At 35.9% G+C, this 19,943-nt stretch overlaps 1 protein-coding gene across 1 annotated transcript in view; it reads left to right on the top strand.

The window, feature by feature from the left end:
* The window catches only part of DPYD (dihydropyrimidine dehydrogenase), an 830,145-nt gene that overhangs the window by 689,670 nt on the left and 120,532 nt on the right, over nt 1-19,943 (top strand).

Raw genomic sequence — 19,943 nt, 5'->3', positions numbered from 1 at the left:
ATTTAATTGCACATCTAACATGGAGATTGCTATGGCAAAGATTTTTTTGTTTGTTTTTGAAAAACTGTAGAGGGATTTAATAACAATAAGGTCAAGAAAAGTGAGGTGTTAATAATGCTTCCATAAAAGTTGCTATGATCATGGTTGCATTTGAAATATAATATCTAAAAAAAGGAAAATGGTATCCTTAGTGAACTCTCACCAGATGACATCTTCGTTCATCACATGGTAGGTGGCCACTCTGTGCCAAATGTCATGCTAGCCCCAGGGACACAAGAATGTTCTCGGCCAACTGAGTATGCTCTCAGGAACCTTGTATGCCAGAAGCTTACTCAAAGGAGTGATAAGATAATTGAGCTGTGACTTGAATGAGTAAAAAAAAAGTCAGCCGTGCAGAGGCCTGGAGAAAAGTTTCCCCCTGGCAGAAGGGAGAGCAAAAACATAAATACAAAGCCCTAGGGTGCAAAATGAGAGTGGTCTTGCCCTGATGTAGAACTGGCAAGACACGGCAGAGGTGAGGATGATAGGAGATGAAGGTCAGTCATAGGCAGAGATGGTTCTTGCGGGGTACTGTAGGCCATGACAAAGATTTTAGGTGCTGTTCTGTGTTCAATGGGAAGCTACTGAACAGTGACAAACAACGTTTTACATTTTCACATGCCGACACCACATCCCGTCTCTCTCTCTTCAGATCCAGAAGCTAATATATCCTCAGTGGGCCCTTTCTACTTTTTTACTTCCATGGCATCTTGTTTAATTTTTAATTAATGGTTATTATCCTCCATGATTTCAATTTTCCTCTCTTCCAGGACTACTGATAGCCTCTGTCATCTTTGGTTAGCTGCTTCACAAATATTTTTGACTAGCTCCAAGGATGATGGCACCAAACAGTGCCTTCATCAACACAAATCCTTCACTCATAAAGGAAATATATCTCCAAGCGCATGTTCTATTAATGGTAGAACATCAACTTTCTATACAAAAAAAGACAATATTAAGTATTAATCCAAAAATCAGACTAACACAAATACTTTTCCAGAATCATTCAGTTTTGTCATGTGCTTAATATATTTTAATTTTTCCCCCAAGGGTTTAGATCAGAGTAGAAGTTTGTGCCATTGTAAGAATTTCTCTTGCAAGAAACAATGAAAATTCAGACCACAGAAAGACATTTCACAGTTGGTTCCTCATAAGTGCCTACCTCCCTAAGAGTTTTTAATCATGACATTCAATTTTGTACCGTACAATTTTCCTTTGTATGTGCTGTCCCAATTCTTTGTCACTTTTCTTAATTACATTTTTGAAGTGACACTGAATTATTAGCTTATTACAATAATGATGTTCCTGGGTTATGGCCACTCTTCTTTTTAGATGACTTCTCTCTCTGCTTTATGCTTACTATCTTTGTTCTAATGGGTATAAAAGAGATTTAGATATTTTTCCAGGCTATTTTAAGACTGATTCCTTTGATTTTTTTTATGCATCTTTCTATTTCAAAGCAGCAATTTCTTTTTGCAATCATAACAAACCAAACCTTAGAAACTTTTATCCTCCTGACACACACCCATGTATGTACAAGTCCATTTATAGTCAGCCTCATGTTTGGTCATTACTGCCACAATATATTCAGAACAATCTAGACCCTCTGAAGTAATATTCTTCTGAAAAGACCCAGTCATCATTTGGGTTGTGGAGCATTCTGTACTTACTCCATTTTTTTTTTAAATTTCTGTTGCGATACTCCTGATTTTCTTCCTAGTTCTTTTATAATGAAGTAGATTTGAAAAGGTCTTATTTCTAACCCTCTTCGAAGATTAGAAAGTATGAAGATTTATTTATTCACTTTCTGATCTTAATATAAGATGTGTCTAAGGGTGAGATAGAAAATAGGAAAAGGAAGGAAGACACTGTTGGATAGTAGCTGCTCCGCAGAATGCCAGGGGCTCTGCACCAGATAGATAACTGAGCTCTGAGAACTGCATTACAAAGGCTAGTGGTCTCTCTTCTTAGTGAGGTAAAATAAAAACCAAACACTTCTGCTTTGAGCCTCTGTGTCATTCACCAATATGTGGTTTTTATTTTGTTTTGTTTTATCTTGAAAACCAATGTTCTCAAGTTCCTTATTCTTAATGATTTTATTTAAGAAACACTCTTGTTGGTCCCTCGCATTTTTCAAAAACCTTAGTTTATTTTTTAGTTTTGAATATTCTTGACAGTATCTGTGTGCAGCTATTATGCATCCAAATATGTTTGTATTGCCATGGATAACATGGTAGTTCAGAGAAGGAACTTTGAAGTTCTGCAGTTCTTTGCTCAACTCCTGGCCTCACAGTTTAATAGTTGGATGAATCTGGCCTAATTATTTAACTTCTATAAACCTTCGTTTATTCCCCTATCAAATGGAATTTATAGTTCCTATCTCATTAAGTTGCAGTAAGGGAAAAATAATACTAATATGTTAAAAGGAGTATCAAACTTCAGAGTCCCCGTCCCTGGGGTGTCTCCTTCTGCTCCGGCCACCTTGGCCTGCACCCTTTTCTTCATCCAGCAATGCCTGGCTCATCAGGGAAGTTTGAGCACCCTGGTCCAGCTCTAAGACTGGTTGCCAAATGAGTATCAACTCTGATTGTATCTGTTTCTAATTATAAACTCCTAGAAGAAAGAATACCAGGATTATGTCATTCTAGTCATGCAGTTGACATTTATGAAAGGTTTTCTTGGTACAGACGATAATGATTTACAGAGAAATAGAGAATAAGCAAACAATTTGGGTGCACATTCATTTTTGCAGTATTCATTGTGACTCTTGATGCAAATAATGACTATAAAAAAATTACAGTAAAACATCAAAGTTCTTACAGGTCTAAAAAAACATTTTTAAAAGACTTTTACTAGAAATCACACTATGTCTCCCATATAGAAGTTTAGAAAATAAATGGTATGTTTAAGGTTTATGAGAAGTTGTAAAGGAAATTGCTATTAGAATATCTCTCCAGTCCAAGGGACACCTAACTCTCAGTGCTGTCCATTGACACAAATGACACAAGTGACTCCTAACTCACAATTCAGAAACTAGGCTTAGCCAGATGTCGTCTGCCTACACTATGAGCATGATCAAGTTCAGAATAGAAATATAAGCTTATGATCAGTTCTGCCAGAGAGGAGAATTATTGTCAATTAAAAGATAGATATAACATGAGGAAATCTAGATTTTGTGAAATATTCTGTGCAGATGTATATAAATATTTACTGGATTTTTGCATCTTTTTCTTACACCTTCACTCTTTAAAAATATTCATCTCTGAAATGTATTGTTCACTTATATGTTAAAAGTTTGCTCTAGGAAAGAAAATAACATAATCAGTGATCCCAAGTAAAATGCTTTTAGGGGAAACTTTTAAATGTTTTATTGCAGACTATTCAACAAATTGTAACTTCAGATAGAGGACCAAATGGATTTCTGTTTCATTTAAGTAAAAACAACAACAAAAAAAATCATTCAGCTGCTGGGCTTTCTAGAAATATGTATCTGTGCATCATGTATGTGTTTTATGGCATCAAAGTTACAGTTTAGTAGATTTCTAAAAAGGTTTTTGAGACAGAGATATGAATTTTTACAGATGCTAATTACAATTTAAAAGTCACCTCACTGTGCGAAATTAAAAATGGAGACAATTAGAGAAAATTCCAGTTGAAAGAAAAATGCATTATGGAAAAGCAATAAAAGCCAAAAAAATAGCAAAGCAAAAATGACTCCTCAGTAGCCTCTATGATTCAACTGTAGATCAATAATGTGTAGTTAATGCATTACCAGGAGAGCATTAATTTGCAATTACCACTGGTGATCTGATCCTCTGTGTTCTGTCCATTGACACAAATGACCTTTTGTTGAGAGAGATTCTGCAGTCATTATTTTAAATAGAGCAACAGAAAGGCAAAAGGAAAGTACAGGTCACTTTCAGTCATAAGTATCTTACACCACACAAAGTGTAAACCTTTGTAGTGTAGCCCCAAATAGTCACATAATGGAGTATAATGAGCCTGAGCTTGGGCGTATCTGTGTACAGGATGGATGTAATATGTACTGTACAATGGTGGTTAAAAATGATTCAAGGGGAAATTAAAAATGCTTGAATTAAGCATATAATAAAGTAGACCTTTCATAAGCCTTTACAACAAGGGAAGATATGAGAGACTTTGGTTCAAATAAGTGTGTTGAACATGAAAGCTGAGTAGCCTGGGAGGTAAAGAGTCTGATGCCCCCAAAGCAGGCATGCTTGAAAGAAAGTGGACCTCAGCTCTGTAGAGACAATATTCTAAAATAAACAGTGTGGTGGTGACCCACACGGACTTTTCCAGAGTCTGTGACACAGACAGTACTACCAACCTCAGAACTGCCAGCGAGCCACAGTAAACCTCAGAGAACTGCACCTTTCTGACGATGCTTCAACACAAATAAAAATGCGTAAATTGTTGGGGGTGAAATCCCAGCTCTACAGCTCATTGACTATAGGACCTTGGCTTTATTCACTGAGTGAGCTTTATATACTTCACTATTGTTATCTTTAAAGTGGGGATAACAGGATGGTTGTGAGGATGAAATGTGATCATATGTAAAGCACTTCAAACAGTACCTAAGAGCTGTCTGAGCCCCAACTAAGAGCCCCGCAGATGTTAGATATTAATGATCATCATTGTCGTTATCCCCTCTGCTAGTATTTTCATGCACTGACAAAGAATTTTTAAACAAAATTTACAACCTTCTATTCTAGCTTTTTACTAACTTGTATGTTAGCTCAAGCTGGTTGAAAACAGCCTGAGGAAAGGGTCAAGTGCAAGTGTTTTGTTGGAAGGCAAATTCTAGGGTAGCTAGAGTAAAAGAAAATGGAAATAAAATAGGGAAAATGGGATTTGAATACAAGGTAATGCAATGCTGAGCTGGCCACTGCTCCACAAGCTGCAAAGAGATGCAGATAGTCAGTTGACCAGATGGACTATCTCCAGATATACCAGATAGAAAACAGAGCCTTGAGATGATCCATCACAGTGAAAATGGAAAGAAAATGTATCTACCATTCCCTTCAGCCTCTCTCTCCCATTCGTTGAGGTTCATCCTTCAAGACAGTTAACTCTCCCATCCTTCTGGGTTTTGCCACCTCTGATGAGTGGATAAACAAAATGTGGTACATCCATACAACTAAATATTATTCAGCAATGAAATGGACTGATACCATAACAGCATAGATTGTCTTAACGTGTAAAAAACATCATGTTAAGTGAAGGAAAATGGACACAAAATACTGTCATATTTGTATTTTATAATTTCATTTATACGAAATGATCAGAAATGGCAAACCTACAAAGACAGAAGACAGCTCAGTAGTTGCCTACAGCTTGGGAGGAAGTGGGAGAGTGACTGTACCAGGGCACAAGGGAACTTTTGGGTGATGGAAATATTTTAAAACTGGGTTGTTGCTATGATTGTGCAACTCTATAAATTTAAAAATCATTGACTTTCACTTAACATAGATAAGTTTTATCATATTAAATTATACCTTAATAATGTTTCTTTTAAAAAACCCACATACTTAGTGATAGCTTAAGTATGGTACATAACAAAGTTATTAAATATAAATGTTTTCAATCTGGGGTAAGAGTGATTCAGAGTGAAAAACCTGAAAAGCAAGTATGAGGGATATCGATTCTTAGGAGTTATTCCTTTAATCTTACTGGAAAAATGACATAATACCTTTTTAAAGTATCCATTGCTATTTATACTGCTTTTAGTATCTCAAATGTAATCAAATTAAATAAGTGTTTATGAACCCTGGCTAATTTAAAAGTAAGCACATTCAAATAAATCTGCCTAATTAAGGGATCCTTGAAGAGGCAATCCTGGATTTCTCAAATGTGTTCTATGCATTGAAGTATTAAAATTAGACTGTTTTCTTACAAATAAACACTGATCAGACTTAGTGTAAATGCTTATGTCTGATGCAACTATTTTAATTTTTAAAACTATATATTATTTAGAACAGTTAAACAGATCAGGGGGAGATTGGCTTTGTAGTAACAATAACCAACACTGTTGACAACTTCAGTAACGAGGGTCATGTTATCAAGCACTGTTATATAACGGTCACAATGTCCATTCATCCTATGAATAACTAGTTAACTGAGTGTCTAGTGGGTACCAGGCACAGTGATAAGAAACAAATATATTTTTAAAAATGCAAATAGTGATAAGTGCTATGTAGAGAATTTGAAATAGAAAAAGGTGGCTGGATTGTCTTGTTGGGAAAGTCCTCTCTGGAGAGGTAACACTTAAGTGGAGGACTGAATGAGAAGATCGACCCGGTTATGTGAAAATATGGAGGAGAGTGTTTCAGGCAGACAGGGCAAACCCCTCAGGCAAAAACAAAGGAATGAATGACAAAATAAAAGGTATGCCTTTTTCACATGCTCAAAAAAGGCCAATGTGGTTAGATCATAGTGGGCATGAGGAAAAGGAATGAGCAGGGACCAGATCATACACTACTTCATATCAGGTATTCTCATTTTTCCAAAGTGAGGTAAGACATTGGTTTTAAGCAGTGATGAGATATTATCTAATTTATATTTTTAAATAATCATTCTAGCTGTTGTGTAAACAATGTTGAATGGTTAATAGTGGAAGGTGAGACTATTGCAATAGTCCAGGTAAGAGATGATGATGGATTTGAATAACAAAAAGCAATGGATGCAAAGGAAAATGGATAGATTCACAATAGTATATATTTGAGGTAGTACAACAAGACTTGCTGAGAGATTGGAGTTCTGTGGGCAGGAAAAGAAAGGAATGAGGAATAATTTCTAGGTTTGGGACTACTGTATTAGATAAATATGTTGCAGGGAGTGGGAAAATTAAGGATGCTATTCTTAATTTCTGGCATAGTTAAGATGCCTAGGAAACATCTCTGGAGCTGTCAGATGGGCAGTTGTGTCTCTTCTCTCTCTTTTTTTTAATCCTACTTTCCAGAGATGTACCAAGCTTTCTAATGCATGTGTAACCCAATGCTGATAAATGAATGTATGTCTTCTCTCCCATCTAGGATGCATATTTCTTTCCACTCTTATGAGTGCCTCACAGTGATTAGAAGAATTGGGCACAAAGTAAATACATGGATACACACTCCTGGATAAATGCTGAGAGATGAATGACTAGGTGGCTGTCTAGATCAGTGAATGTTTAGAAATAGATAATAAGCCTCTGGGTATTGAGTAGTTCAGAGTTCAGTGTCAATGATTAACTCTTATCATTCTCAGAAATATATTCTTGAAGCTGAGCTTTAAAAGATCATGAGTGTTAAAGAAAAAGATGAAAATAAATAAAATTTACATCAAATGTGTATTTTTAAATAAAGTAAATAAAAGGTATAGAAAACATTCCCTTCCAAAGGGGGAAAAAAAACACCCTAAATTTATTAGCCTTTAAAAACATGCTCATCCGTTTCTCTAACTCATCTTCAAATATTCAGGAACTATTGCTTCTCTGTTGTGTGTAAGTGGTCAGATATCCCACCCATTTAATGTTTTTGTAACTCTTGGGTCTTTTGAAACTTTCAAACCATATTTTCCTGGCTTGAAATATATATATCCCTAGTTAAAACCTCTCTTACTCTGTTCACTGATCCCGCCCCACAAAATAAGAGGAAAGAAAGACAATAGTTGCTGTTGGCATCTTATGTTCAATCTGACAGATATGAACCAAGAGGACCTAAAAACTTCTTAGAATTAAAAATTGGGCATGCATATATAAATGTTTATTATCCTCAAATCAATTATGTTGTGTTTATAAGACAAAAGAAGGTAATATGTTTAAGGATATAAATGTATCTCTTTTTCAGATAGCTGGCTTAATCCGACAGTGATAGACATGTCAGATATTATAATATTAAACATATTTCCTCATTGTACAAAATTATAGGATTTCAGTTGTCATGCCTTAAGGACACGAGCCATAATCTCATTATCATCTCCCTAAGTCAATCATCACATCCTGGATATTAACTCCATGCTAATAACACCAGATACAGTAATGAATATGAGGCAAGAGAAAAGTTCCATGACTCATCATTGGGCCAGAAAACAATGATGCAAGCTAAAAATCAATTTAATTACTGGTGAATTCAGTATGGCCAAATACAACACACGTTGTCTATGCCTGGCCTTACAGAGCTAAATTAAGAATAATGGTGCATATTCATAGGGCCTGATGTTTCTAAAACACAAAGTAAATGTGAGTAATTTAGAGAGTTAAAAACAAAATAAGCCAGTTCTATTGCATTTTCGAGCATTATATAAGTAGGTAATGTTCCTTATAACAGTTTTGGAATATAACCAATTGTTTACTTTACAGTGTGACATTTTATAGACAAGGGGAAATGTAAAACACATAAAATTCACTTACCTGCATCGATTCAAGGGTCAACTGTGTATATATTTTTCTTTTTCTCACATGAGAGCCAGGTGACTTTGTGCTGGTTAAAACTGAAAAGCAAGGTTTCACAGTAATTATGAGAAAGAATCCTGGGAACAGATTGACCCCGAATTTGAACCCTTGCTCAGCTATGTATTAGCTGTATGATCTTAATCCATGTCCTTAGTCTCTGACCCTCTGTTTACCCATCTGCTAATTGAAGAAATAATAATGCAATACTTCATGGTGTTATTGTGAGGTTTAAATATGGTATACTACATGCAAACATATTTAGCACAGTGTTTAGAACGTAATAACCTTTAAGGGAATTTCAAAGTGCAGTAAGCCTCAAGGAATGTGGGTAATGCATAAAGAAATGACAGTTACGAAGGAATAGTCTATTAAGTATGTAAATTACATCAAAATTTTTCACCCTTAGGGGTGGTTTCATTTGGCTTACAGGATTCGGATTTGGGGTAGTCCTTTACCCTTCCTTTCCTTGAGTTGTTCTTACATTGAAGACCTTTGGAGGCCCAGAGTGGACTCCTTAAACCTAGGGTCATCTGGATCAGGTCAGGTCTTGACATGCCAAGTCCCCACACGAGCAGTGAAGGCCCTGTGACTTCAACCTAAGTCTAATGTGCTGAGGGTTGCTTAAGTGCCTGAAGGACCCGGATGTTAAACCAAACCAGGTGACAGCACAGTACAGAATGCATTCCATGATGACACATGAAAATCTCCTTACAGTCTGAAGATGGGGAAAAAAAACTTCTATTAAGTAGGGGAGTCATAGACCTAGGTTTGTCCAGACCAATTCCGGTTTATGCTAATTGTCCTGGTATTTTTATTACTAGTTTCCCTGTTTACTCTCAAGTGTCACAGTTTGGATGATAAATTATATAGTCAACTCTATGCAGCCTCCGAAAACCCTCAGCCTAGAACTTTTACTGGTCTGTGTAAACTTTCTTCAAGGTAATTGGCATATTCACAAATCATAAAATAGGTGCCATTTTAATAAGAAATGCACAAATAAAACTGTTTCTTTCATCACTGCATTCATTCATCTGTAACCATGTTCTAGCAATCCATCTTTGGAGGCTGAAGACAGGCATTTTATTTTTAGGTTCTTGATCTTCATTAGAAAAAAAAAATACTAACATACAATTTATTTCTCTGTTTTTTGTTTTTTTCGTGTTTTTTTTTTTCTACAAAACCACAAACTTTGTGAACCTTATATTTTCTGCCTGTGTAGTAAAGGAATTAAGAACCAATTTTTTTTTTTCACTTTGAGCACCTCTTTTTTTTTCTTTTATAATTAAGAGAAATATCTTTATTAAAACAACTTTCACCAAAAGTATAACATATTAATATGTATTAAATAATGTTTTCTTCATCATCACTACTAAGCACCATTAACCGAGGGCGTTTTCTTTTTTTTTTTTTTTTCTGGGTGGTGAACACACAGTGTGATTTATGGATGATGTGATACAGAATTGCACACCTGAAATCTATGTAATTTTACTAACAATTGTCACCCCAATAAATTTAAAAAATAAAATTAAAAAAACAAACCAATTTTTAATATTTTTAAAAAAGCTCCTTTTTAAATATACGAATCTTTTTGCTTTGGTTCTCCAGCCCACCATAGATATGCTCCATGCTTTCAATATATTACCTTGAATATCGGTGTTTTGTATTTTTTTTTCTATAGAACTTTACCCTTAAATAGATTATTCACTCTTAATCAGCTGAACTTTAACTTTTTTGTCCCAGACTATCTTGACAACTCAGTAAAGATTGTTTACTTACTGATAATAGTCACATGCTACTCTCACAAATTTCTGATTTTATCAATAATAGATTAACCATAAAATCAACTACTGAATTGTGAATGCTTTGACTTAAGAGGTGGACAAGTGTTGAGATGCTATTTTCAACATTTTTCTCATTGCAGGCAAATAGTCCTCTTTTCTCAGAATCTTAAGTGTCTGTTCATATTATTGCATAGCCAAATACCTTTATCCATCTTCAAGGTCCAGAAATATACTTGCATGTGTTAACTTGACCAATAGATTTTTCTTCTCTTGGCATTATGAGTTATTCTCCTTCTGTGATCTAAACCCCATGTGGTATTTTAGTAAATTATTTTGTAAGTCAAGTTTTCCCATCTGTTTTGACTCTTGAAAAAGAGAGGTTACCTAAAATTATGAATTTTAGTCATCTGACAGCTGTTGTTTGGATATAGTAGTTTCCCCCTTATCCGTGGTTTCACTTTCTGTGGTTTCAGTTACCCATGGTTAATCTCGGTCTGAAAATATTAAATGGAAAATTCCAGAAGTAAACAATTCATAAGTTTTAAACTGTGCATTGTTCAGAGTAGCAGGATGCAATCTCGCGAAATCCCACTCCATCACGCCTGGGATGTGAATCAACCCTTTGACCAGCATATCCATACTTCATATGCCATCCACCCATTAGTCACTTATTAGCTGTTTTGGTTATCAGACTGGTTATCAGAGAGAGAAAGACAGAGACAGAGAGAGAGACCACATTCACAGCTTTATTACAGCATATTGTTATAATTGTTTTATTTTATTATTAGTTATTGTTGTTAATCTCTTACTATGCCTAATTCATAAACTAAACTTCATCATAGGTATGTATGTATGTATGTATAGAAAAAAACTTAATATATGTAAGGTCCGGTACTATCCATGGTTTCAGGAATCCAGGAGTCTTGGAATGCGTTCCCTGTGGATAACAGAGAACTATGGATTTAGTTTCCTTTTTTCGCCCCACTTTCATCATGGGACTTGCTGAGCTTGCACACTGCTGTGTGCAAACCTTGCACTGCCACCTGTGTCACTGCAGAGTAATTGAAAATCACTGTGGTAACTGATACTGCCCCACAGCAAATACCCAGGACAGTGAGAATCTATTTTAGTACAAAAATCCTACTGCCCCTGAAACAAAGTGGCTGAGCTTTCTCAAACTGCAGCCACAGCCTCTTGCCACAGAATGGCCTGCATTGGAGCCTGATGTGCAGAGGACTCCAGGTTTTGCCTCAGTCATTTTTAGGCTTGTATTTATGTCTGTGGGGGAAACATGGCCATCAACAGCAATGTCTTTGAAGAGGCAAGATGGCAGTCACCATTGTTTGGCCCTCCATGTTGTGCATGGCTCACCCATTTTCTCTCTAGCCTCTCATAAAAGGCAGATGGAGGGGTATGTCTCTATATAGTTCTTTTAATTATTATTTCTTGGTTCAGGTCGTTATTGAGCTCTGAGTCCAATTGGAGCTGACTTTTAAAGGACAGATAAGGAAGAGGACAGAGGCGTCTTGCCTGCAGGGCTCATCCCTTTGACCAATCAGCCCAGACCATCTTCAGTCAACTTGCATCATCAAGAGACCGCAACAAGGCAGTCCCATGATACTGTTCTAGAAAAGAGGCCAGCAGGTGGCCCATCACCAGTGCTGACCTTGAGAAAATATTCTCAGTTGGAGAATTGATGATTATATTCTGGTTGGCAAAGTGTGGTCTGGATCCCAATACAAAATGCCTTAAAAACACTTTATTGTCTTTAGTCTACCTTCGGCTGAACTTGGGTTAAGAAATTAATCAGATAGAGAATGACCACAGATGGACATTGAAAAACAGCTTTTCAACAACCATAAAATTTCTTCTTGATTGGGGAAAAAGAGGTAGTTCATACACTTAGATGTGTCAGAAAATATATAATTTAAAAGGCTAGATAAGATTGATAGTGAAATATATGATGTACCAAACAAGCTAAGTAGCTCCTATACCTTTAGGATTTATCAATGAGTAACAATTACAGTACAACTTTGAAGAAAATAAGTAGAACTGCTTATCCATCAGGCTTTTTCTGATCTGACTCTGAAAAACAACATCTGTGGGATTATTTGTTTGTTTGTTTGTTCTCCCCAATCCAATTTGCTTTGTCAGAACATAGAAAACTGAACTCAAAGTCAAATTTCTTGATAGGATGGCATTTGGACAACTATTTTACTTAGTGATCCTGAACAGTTTAGTAGCAAAGCTGAAATAAGCCCTCTCCTTTGGGGGGAAACAAGATGGGTATTCTACTGAATGCTGCGGTCTTACCACTTTGGGGGGAAAAATGCTTGAGAGACCTAAGCGTATAAAAGCATTTGAGATCTCAGAAGGAGTGTAAATCAATTCACTGCTACAGTTACAGAGCAGATGAAAGAGCCTGCTGTCTCAATTGCCAGGAAACTACTTAGAAACTCTCACTTTGATTTCTTCACGTCGTCCGTTACATTACTGCTAAATGCAATACATAGGGACATCACGACTTTGATGTTGTACAGCTTCAACAAATGGAAACTAATGTGCTAGAACAACTAAGATTTGTGGTTTTATGTGGATATACAAATATATCCCCATCTAGCGCCCTAGGTGCTACGCCTCTCCAGGAGCCGTCTTCTCTCCTATGTCTTTATGAAATTATAATTTGGGTGTTTTATTCATGAATTCTACTAAGTAGTGCCATGTTTATGTAGTACCAAAAACTCATAGGGAGATATTGTTATTCTGAATTATTTCTTTAACAATATGTATTGTACACCAGTTTCAAAAGTACAATGTAGTTTTATACATCTGCTTGTCAGCACTGGACAGAACTCAATTCAGTAAGCAATTACTGATTCCAGGCCTTCGGAAAATCTGATGTTTTCAATCAGTGGGTATGTACAGATGGGATTGGAAACTACTTTTCTATTCAACAACAGCAAAGGTCTGTTTTCGAGTTTTAGTAGTAAACCTCCCAGTGGTCATTCAATTAAGATCCTACATTTTAAGGATCTGTGGATTTTTGCCATTATTCATTAAGTACATTTGAAATCATTTTGCATAATGTACTTCTTCTTATTGAAAATTATAAATATGTGCTTGTTTAACTATGTGTAACATCAGATTTAATATTTTGAAATTTACAAAAATAAGAGAGCAGAAGTCAAAAGATCTGAATCTGATCATTGGCTCTACTACCTACTAATCTTTTGAGTTGGGGCATAGCATTTAGTATTTAGATTTGATTTCCTCACTTTCCTAAACACCTAATAGCACCTTCTCTGTCTTCCTCTCAGAGCTGGTGTGTGGACTAAGTAAGATGGTACTGGAGAGGCAGTGCTATAGCAGAGAGAGCTGCAGACCAGGTGGGAGACCGGTGATGCCTCCAGCTGTGCAGGTCATCTCACCCTGCTGGAGTCCTATACTGGGAAATAAGGCTGGTCTGAAAAATGCTGAACTTTCCTTCTGCCTCATTTGTCAGTTTGCTCTGACAACTGCAAATCACGGTGTAAATACTTTATGACAGCCAGCTTTGTAAACTATAAAGCATTAAGAAAATATAATAGATGTTAAACATTGTTTAAACAGTTTAACGCTTTATCAAAATAGATTGGTAAGGGGAGATCATAGGATTACTTTTTTCCTTTTTCTGATAAATCTTTAAGAATTGGGTGGATAACCTTCCTTATTCAGTGTTTCCCCTATGGACCATGTTCATCAAAGACTCTTGAACTTCTTCCAGCTACGTAAGACTCTTTTAGAAGGGTAATTTTAGATATGACAAGCATTGCAGGAGAATTTCCATTTTTGTTTAAACGTGGTTACTCTCCAACATATCCTTTTAGTAATGAGTCGACAAAAACTTGAAACTACTTTGGACTTAAATTGTAAACATATATTTTACTTGCACAAAGCTTCACAACACACATTTCTAAGACCTGGAGTGTACTTTGTCCACTTTTGTGGTAAGAAATGAAAGGCAGTAAATATGATCATGGGTCCATCTGAGTTGTATCTAATGTTCAAGATCCCTATTGAAAAACCTTGTCACATTTTAACATATCATTTGAAAGATGGGCTGCTCTAATATACAAATTCACATGCCAGACTTACAGTGTTCTACTTCTGTAGAGCTCTTCTTTGCAAATTATTTACCTGGCATAACTATTTTTAGTACAGTTTGGATTTTATTTGCTAACTTCCTAGTAAACTCTGTTTTGCATTTCAAAGAAGTTGAATTTTTCTTTAACAGGCAAAACTTTCCCTTTTGATCTCCACTCAGCACTCTAAATTCCAGCTTACCTGATAATAACTATAAGGTTTAGTACCGTTCTGAGCTCATCTGAGCATTATATTTTCCATAGCACTTCTGCCTACATGATGTAATTTAATCCTTACATCAATAAAATAGATATATCATTCATTTTTTTCAAGTTGGGAAGTGGGAGGGGAGGACTCAAGAGGCTAAATGACTAGCCTCAGTCACCCAGCTGCTGCGTGATAGAGCTGGCTTTCAGACATGTCGTCTGACGACAAGACCAAAGCTTTTTTGAGATCATTATTTCATGTAAATAAAGGTAAGGTCCATGACCTTCCTTTACTGCACTGGACCAAAAAGTATTAGAGTTAAAACTTATATCCTGCCTAATTCATGCTCTGAGTTTTCATATTATGAAATTTATTTTTGGTGCCAATCCAGCTTACTAAGTACTAACTACTAATTTGAGCACTTAAATATATTGCCTTTCAGTTCCCTATGTGCTAAGTATTTAATCTCCATTTTGAAGTGAAGAAAGTTGCTCCTATTACACAGCTAAGATGTAGTTTAAACCTGATTTGGCATGACTTCTACATGCATGTGCTTAACCTCTAAGCGATGTTACTTGACATGGCATAAAAACCACTAGATTTGACTTTCAGAAATAGTTCTTCAAGTGCAAGCTCTTCCCATTTCCAAAGTAAGAAAATTACCTTACCTGCTGCCTAACTCATAGGCTTATTCTGAGTATGGAGGAAATAATATATACAAAGGAGACTTTAAAAATGTACTTAACCATAAATAGGAAAATTACTATTAATGTTGTTAATCTCATTTAACGAGAAATAATGAGAAAGGAATAGCACCCCAATACCCCCTGTCATCTCTCAGGTATTTGTACAGCTGCTTGCATAGACAGGTTTTAATTAAAGCCTGCACCTAATGTGAAAATTCAGGGCACTGTGTCACACCTTTGGAGAAGACTATTCAGTGGCAAGGGGAGCTTTACAGCATACCTCAAATCATGCTGCACAAGACGCCACCTACTCAGCCCCTGCAAAGGGCTGGTCCTGCAGAGAATCCAGGGTCCCTACTTAAAACAATTCACTGTAGGGGGATTCACGTTTATAGAAATAATTAATGGTGGCAATGATCCTTATAATGGCACCTGATACCCTGCTGTGAAGAAAGATAAACCAGCCTTCACCATAAAGAACTTACAAATTATACTAAGCAAACATGTTAACAGCTATTAAGGATCCTAATCAGAGTTGTTAAACAAACAATTAAGAGATGTCATATAAAACACACCCATTTAGGAATAGCAGCTACATGTTTTGAGTTTTAAAAGGAACCATTTACCTTTGAGATAGAGAGAAAGCCCTCAATGGAGTGTAAACTTTTGGCAAGAACAAGGCACCTTTCGGAGCAAATCCATTTTCTGAGCCTCAAATCCCATGAACAAAACCCTGTTCCCAGTGGTGTGCTTACACCCTAAGATTTATTTTGGGTCTTATTACTATTTAATCAGAAAATTACTCTTGTTTCTTCAGACATGACTTATAAGTAGTTCTTCTTTTAAGGGCAATGAAAATGTTGCTACAATCTAATAGTAAAAATTAAGAAGAAATTATTTGTTTGGAAGAAATTTACTTGGCAGACAGCATTTCAGGTTAAGATGCGATTCATCCCTACTGGTGCTTAAAACCTTGCTCCTCTAAATGTGGCCCAGTGGCAGCAGCAGCACCTAGGAACTTGTCACAAATGCAGGATCTTGGGCCTCACTCTAAACCTACAGAATCAGAATATGCATTTTAATAAGACCCTCAGATAATTGATATGGATATTAAAATTTTAAAAGAAAATATCAACGTGCAAAGTTGCTACTACTAGAAATTCTAATAGGAAAATTAATGTTTAATCTTATTGGAAAGTAAAAATTAAATTACTCACATTAGGAAGATATAGAATAGTGTGACATTTGCCTTATGATTGAATGTATCTGAAATTGTCCTCTCCAGCATCCGTGTCTGATGGTGGCTTCCAAGGTTTCCAGCATAGCACACCATCCCAGCCATGTTCGGTCACCATCTTGTAGTCTTTCCTCCCTCTTCAGGTTTTGTGTCCCCTTCACATTTTCAGTATAGCTCTCAATTATGTGTAACACTAACACTGTAGAATAAAGAGCATGTGAGAGAGTAAAAGGTCCTAGACTTATGCCCCACCTAAGAGGCCCCACTCTTCCTGGCCTTAGACCCCACCATGTTCGTCCATGGTGGGCACACCAAGACCACTTTTTGATTACTCCAGCACCATTTGGCTGAATCTACTATATGCAAGTTATGCCATGCTTGTGGATTAATAGAATTAGTGGCTTTTATATCTTCTCACTGAAAAATACCACAGATAACTGAAATTATACTTTACTATTTATACATTGCAAAGTATCTAGATTCCTTTAACAGCAGGTTTTTACAACAGTCATGAACGTCTCATAAAGGACATGACATGATATGGTTTTCAAAATCTGATTTTTTATGTTCATGGTGAACTATTTTAAAATGATAGTAAAAGTATACTCATAAGCGTATACTACAAAAAAAAATAGAATCTCACAGTGAACAAAGAAGATTATGTAAAGCATCAGTTGACCTTTATAGTTAAATTATAATGATGTTCTTTATAATTGTTCTGAAAATAAATTAACTATAAGAAAGTTATAACAGCCCTAATTAATGCTCAAATTTTTCCTCCCGAGAAAGATCATGGAAAATATTCTTGTCTGTGTTTAGTGGTTATTCAATATTCTTTCCTACATTGTAGTAACACAGAGCACTTCAAAATAGGAAACAAAGGGTTTTTTGTTCCACTTTTTCATTTTGATTTGTTTTTCTTTACTCATGCTGTACAAGTAAAAAGGTAAATAAAGTCAGAGGTAAATAAAGATAAATAAATATTGACAGTTTTAATCTAGCAGTATGGATTTTTCAAAAACAATGGTTATATTTGGGTTGAAGATAATTTGATTTTTTTTTAAACATATGTGTTGGGTTCATGAAATGGTTGAAGGAAAAGATCATTGTAATTACATTCAAATGTTTTTTCCTCTGTCAATGTCTGTGTCTTACTCCCATTAGATTGCATGGTCATATTCATGGCCGCAACATTTTCTAACCAGGTGGCCCAGGGCAAGTCATTTAACTTCTCTAAGACTCAGTTTGCTCATCTCTAAAACAGGGCTAAAAATTAAACCTACCTCTTAGGGTTATACTGAGGACTGAGTGAAAAAAAAAATTAAAAAGTGTTTGACAGAGAACATGTCCCATAGTAAGAAATCACATCATGTTAGTTATTACATTATTTTATTTTTATCACACAATCCTTCATCCAATTTTGACAGAAAATTAATATACAATAGTCATTTTGTCCTATTCTGAAATGTTAAATGGTCACATTGCCCTAAAACATAGCTATTTCCATCCTTTAAGAAGTAAGATACAAAACCCTCCTACTTATAACCCTAGCTCTCCTCTATCTTTTACTGGAGCCAAACTTCTTATAAGAACAGTATGGCTCTGTGTCTTCACTTCCTCAATCCTCATCCATTCCTCAACCCACCATAAAATGGCTTCTGCCCTGTTGCAGAACTTCTCCCCTGTAAATACACATGTTGGTCATTATCTTTCTGATTGCTAAATCCAGCTTTTCAGGTCTGATGTTATTGGTCTTCGTACAGCACTTGACATCTTCTTTGAAGTTGCCTTGTATCTCTTCTGCGCAGTGTCTTTCATGATCTTCCTTAGCCTTCCTTTTAAATACTCTTGTACTCAAAATTCCACACTTGGCCTTCTTTTCCTTACACACCATGGAATCACTACAACTTCCTGCTCAGAACTCCTATATATTTTTTCTGCCCTTTCTCTTTCTATCTACTTCCCATTTTCTAGTTTAGAACACCACAGTGTATTTTCAATAAATTCTCTCAACCAACCAATCAACAGCTAGGCATCAGATAGTATGCTAGGCACAAGGATTACAATTAATTTTATTAATTAAAGACCCAGAGGCTTTAAGAAACCTTGAAACAGAATTTAATTTATTCTCCTATTTTCGGGTATTTCCTTATTTTCATTCATGTATGATAAGATTTTTCTTTATTGCCTGCCACTGCCAAGCACCATGATATATGCTAAGAATTTAACACCTGGGAAAATGGGATAGACATGAGTTTTCCTTTGCTTAGTTTTGTTTGGATAGCTGTTTCTTTGGACTGATTTGGAATATAGATGAGAAGAGGTGTTGAATTCTGTATTGCAAATTTTGAATTTGAAGTAACGGGGGGCCATCTTAGGTGAAGAGGTCCTATTGGCAGTCATAAATGAATCACTAGGGTCCACATGTAGTGTCAAAATTGGAGAGGGGTCTTGTAAGTAATCAACCTAGAAATATTTACCTGACTCAAGCTCTCGCTCAAATCCCAACACAGACTCTCAAGTCTGTTTTTGTTGAAAGCATCTTAATTTCTCAGATTCAAACTTCCTTTCCTCTGGAATTTTTTTAATCTCTATTTTCTGACATATAGTTACTCAAATTAATATATCTCTTCCAAATTATCCATTCATTCAATGTATATTTATTGAGAGCCAGAATAAGTGACAAACCCTGTGCTAGTCACTGGGGATAATATGGTGACTAAGATAAATAAGGTTTTTCCCTCCTGAGGTTTTGGTCTATTTGGGTAGTGAACTGTCAATCAAATAATCATCAACCAAATAATTATCAACCAAAGATGTATGAATAAAAGAAAGCCTTAACTATTCTGGACTCCTGGAGGCCTTCTTAAATCAGTGATATTTATCCTGAGAACGAGGAAGGACTGGTAGTTAGCCATCTGTAGATGATAAAGGCCTTCTGGGCAGTAAGAGCTTATAAAAAGGTCTTAAGGCAAATAAATAATTTGGCAAATTTGAGAAAAAGAAGAACGACCTAGGTGATTAGAGCAGAGTGAATGAAAAGGAGAACAGTAGTAGATAATGCTGAAGGAGTAAGCAGTGGTAAGTGGCGGTTGAATTAACTCTTGAAGAGCACTCCAGCCTTAGGGTGACCACCTCCAGACGTAAGACTTGTCTCCGGGCAACACATCCCAATGGAGGAAAAGGAGAGTGATAAAACATCTTTTCTTATTTTGTGCCAAATTTGACTCCTTGGAAATTTAGTTCATTGGATCTGCTTTTTAATAGCCGTATGCAATGAGGGATACATTGCAAAATAATCTGCATATTTAAAGTGTACAGTCTAATAAGTTTTGAAATACGTATACACCTGTGAGACTATCACCACATCAAGTTAATGAAAGTATTCATTGTCCCTGAAGGTTTTCTTGTGCCCCATT

This window comes from Rhinolophus ferrumequinum, chromosome 22, assembly GCF_004115265.2.
Source record: "Rhinolophus ferrumequinum isolate MPI-CBG mRhiFer1 chromosome 22, mRhiFer1_v1.p, whole genome shotgun sequence".
NCBI lineage: Eukaryota > Metazoa > Chordata > Mammalia > Chiroptera > Rhinolophidae > Rhinolophus > Rhinolophus ferrumequinum.
This window is presented reverse-complemented; position numbering and strand designations above follow the sequence as displayed.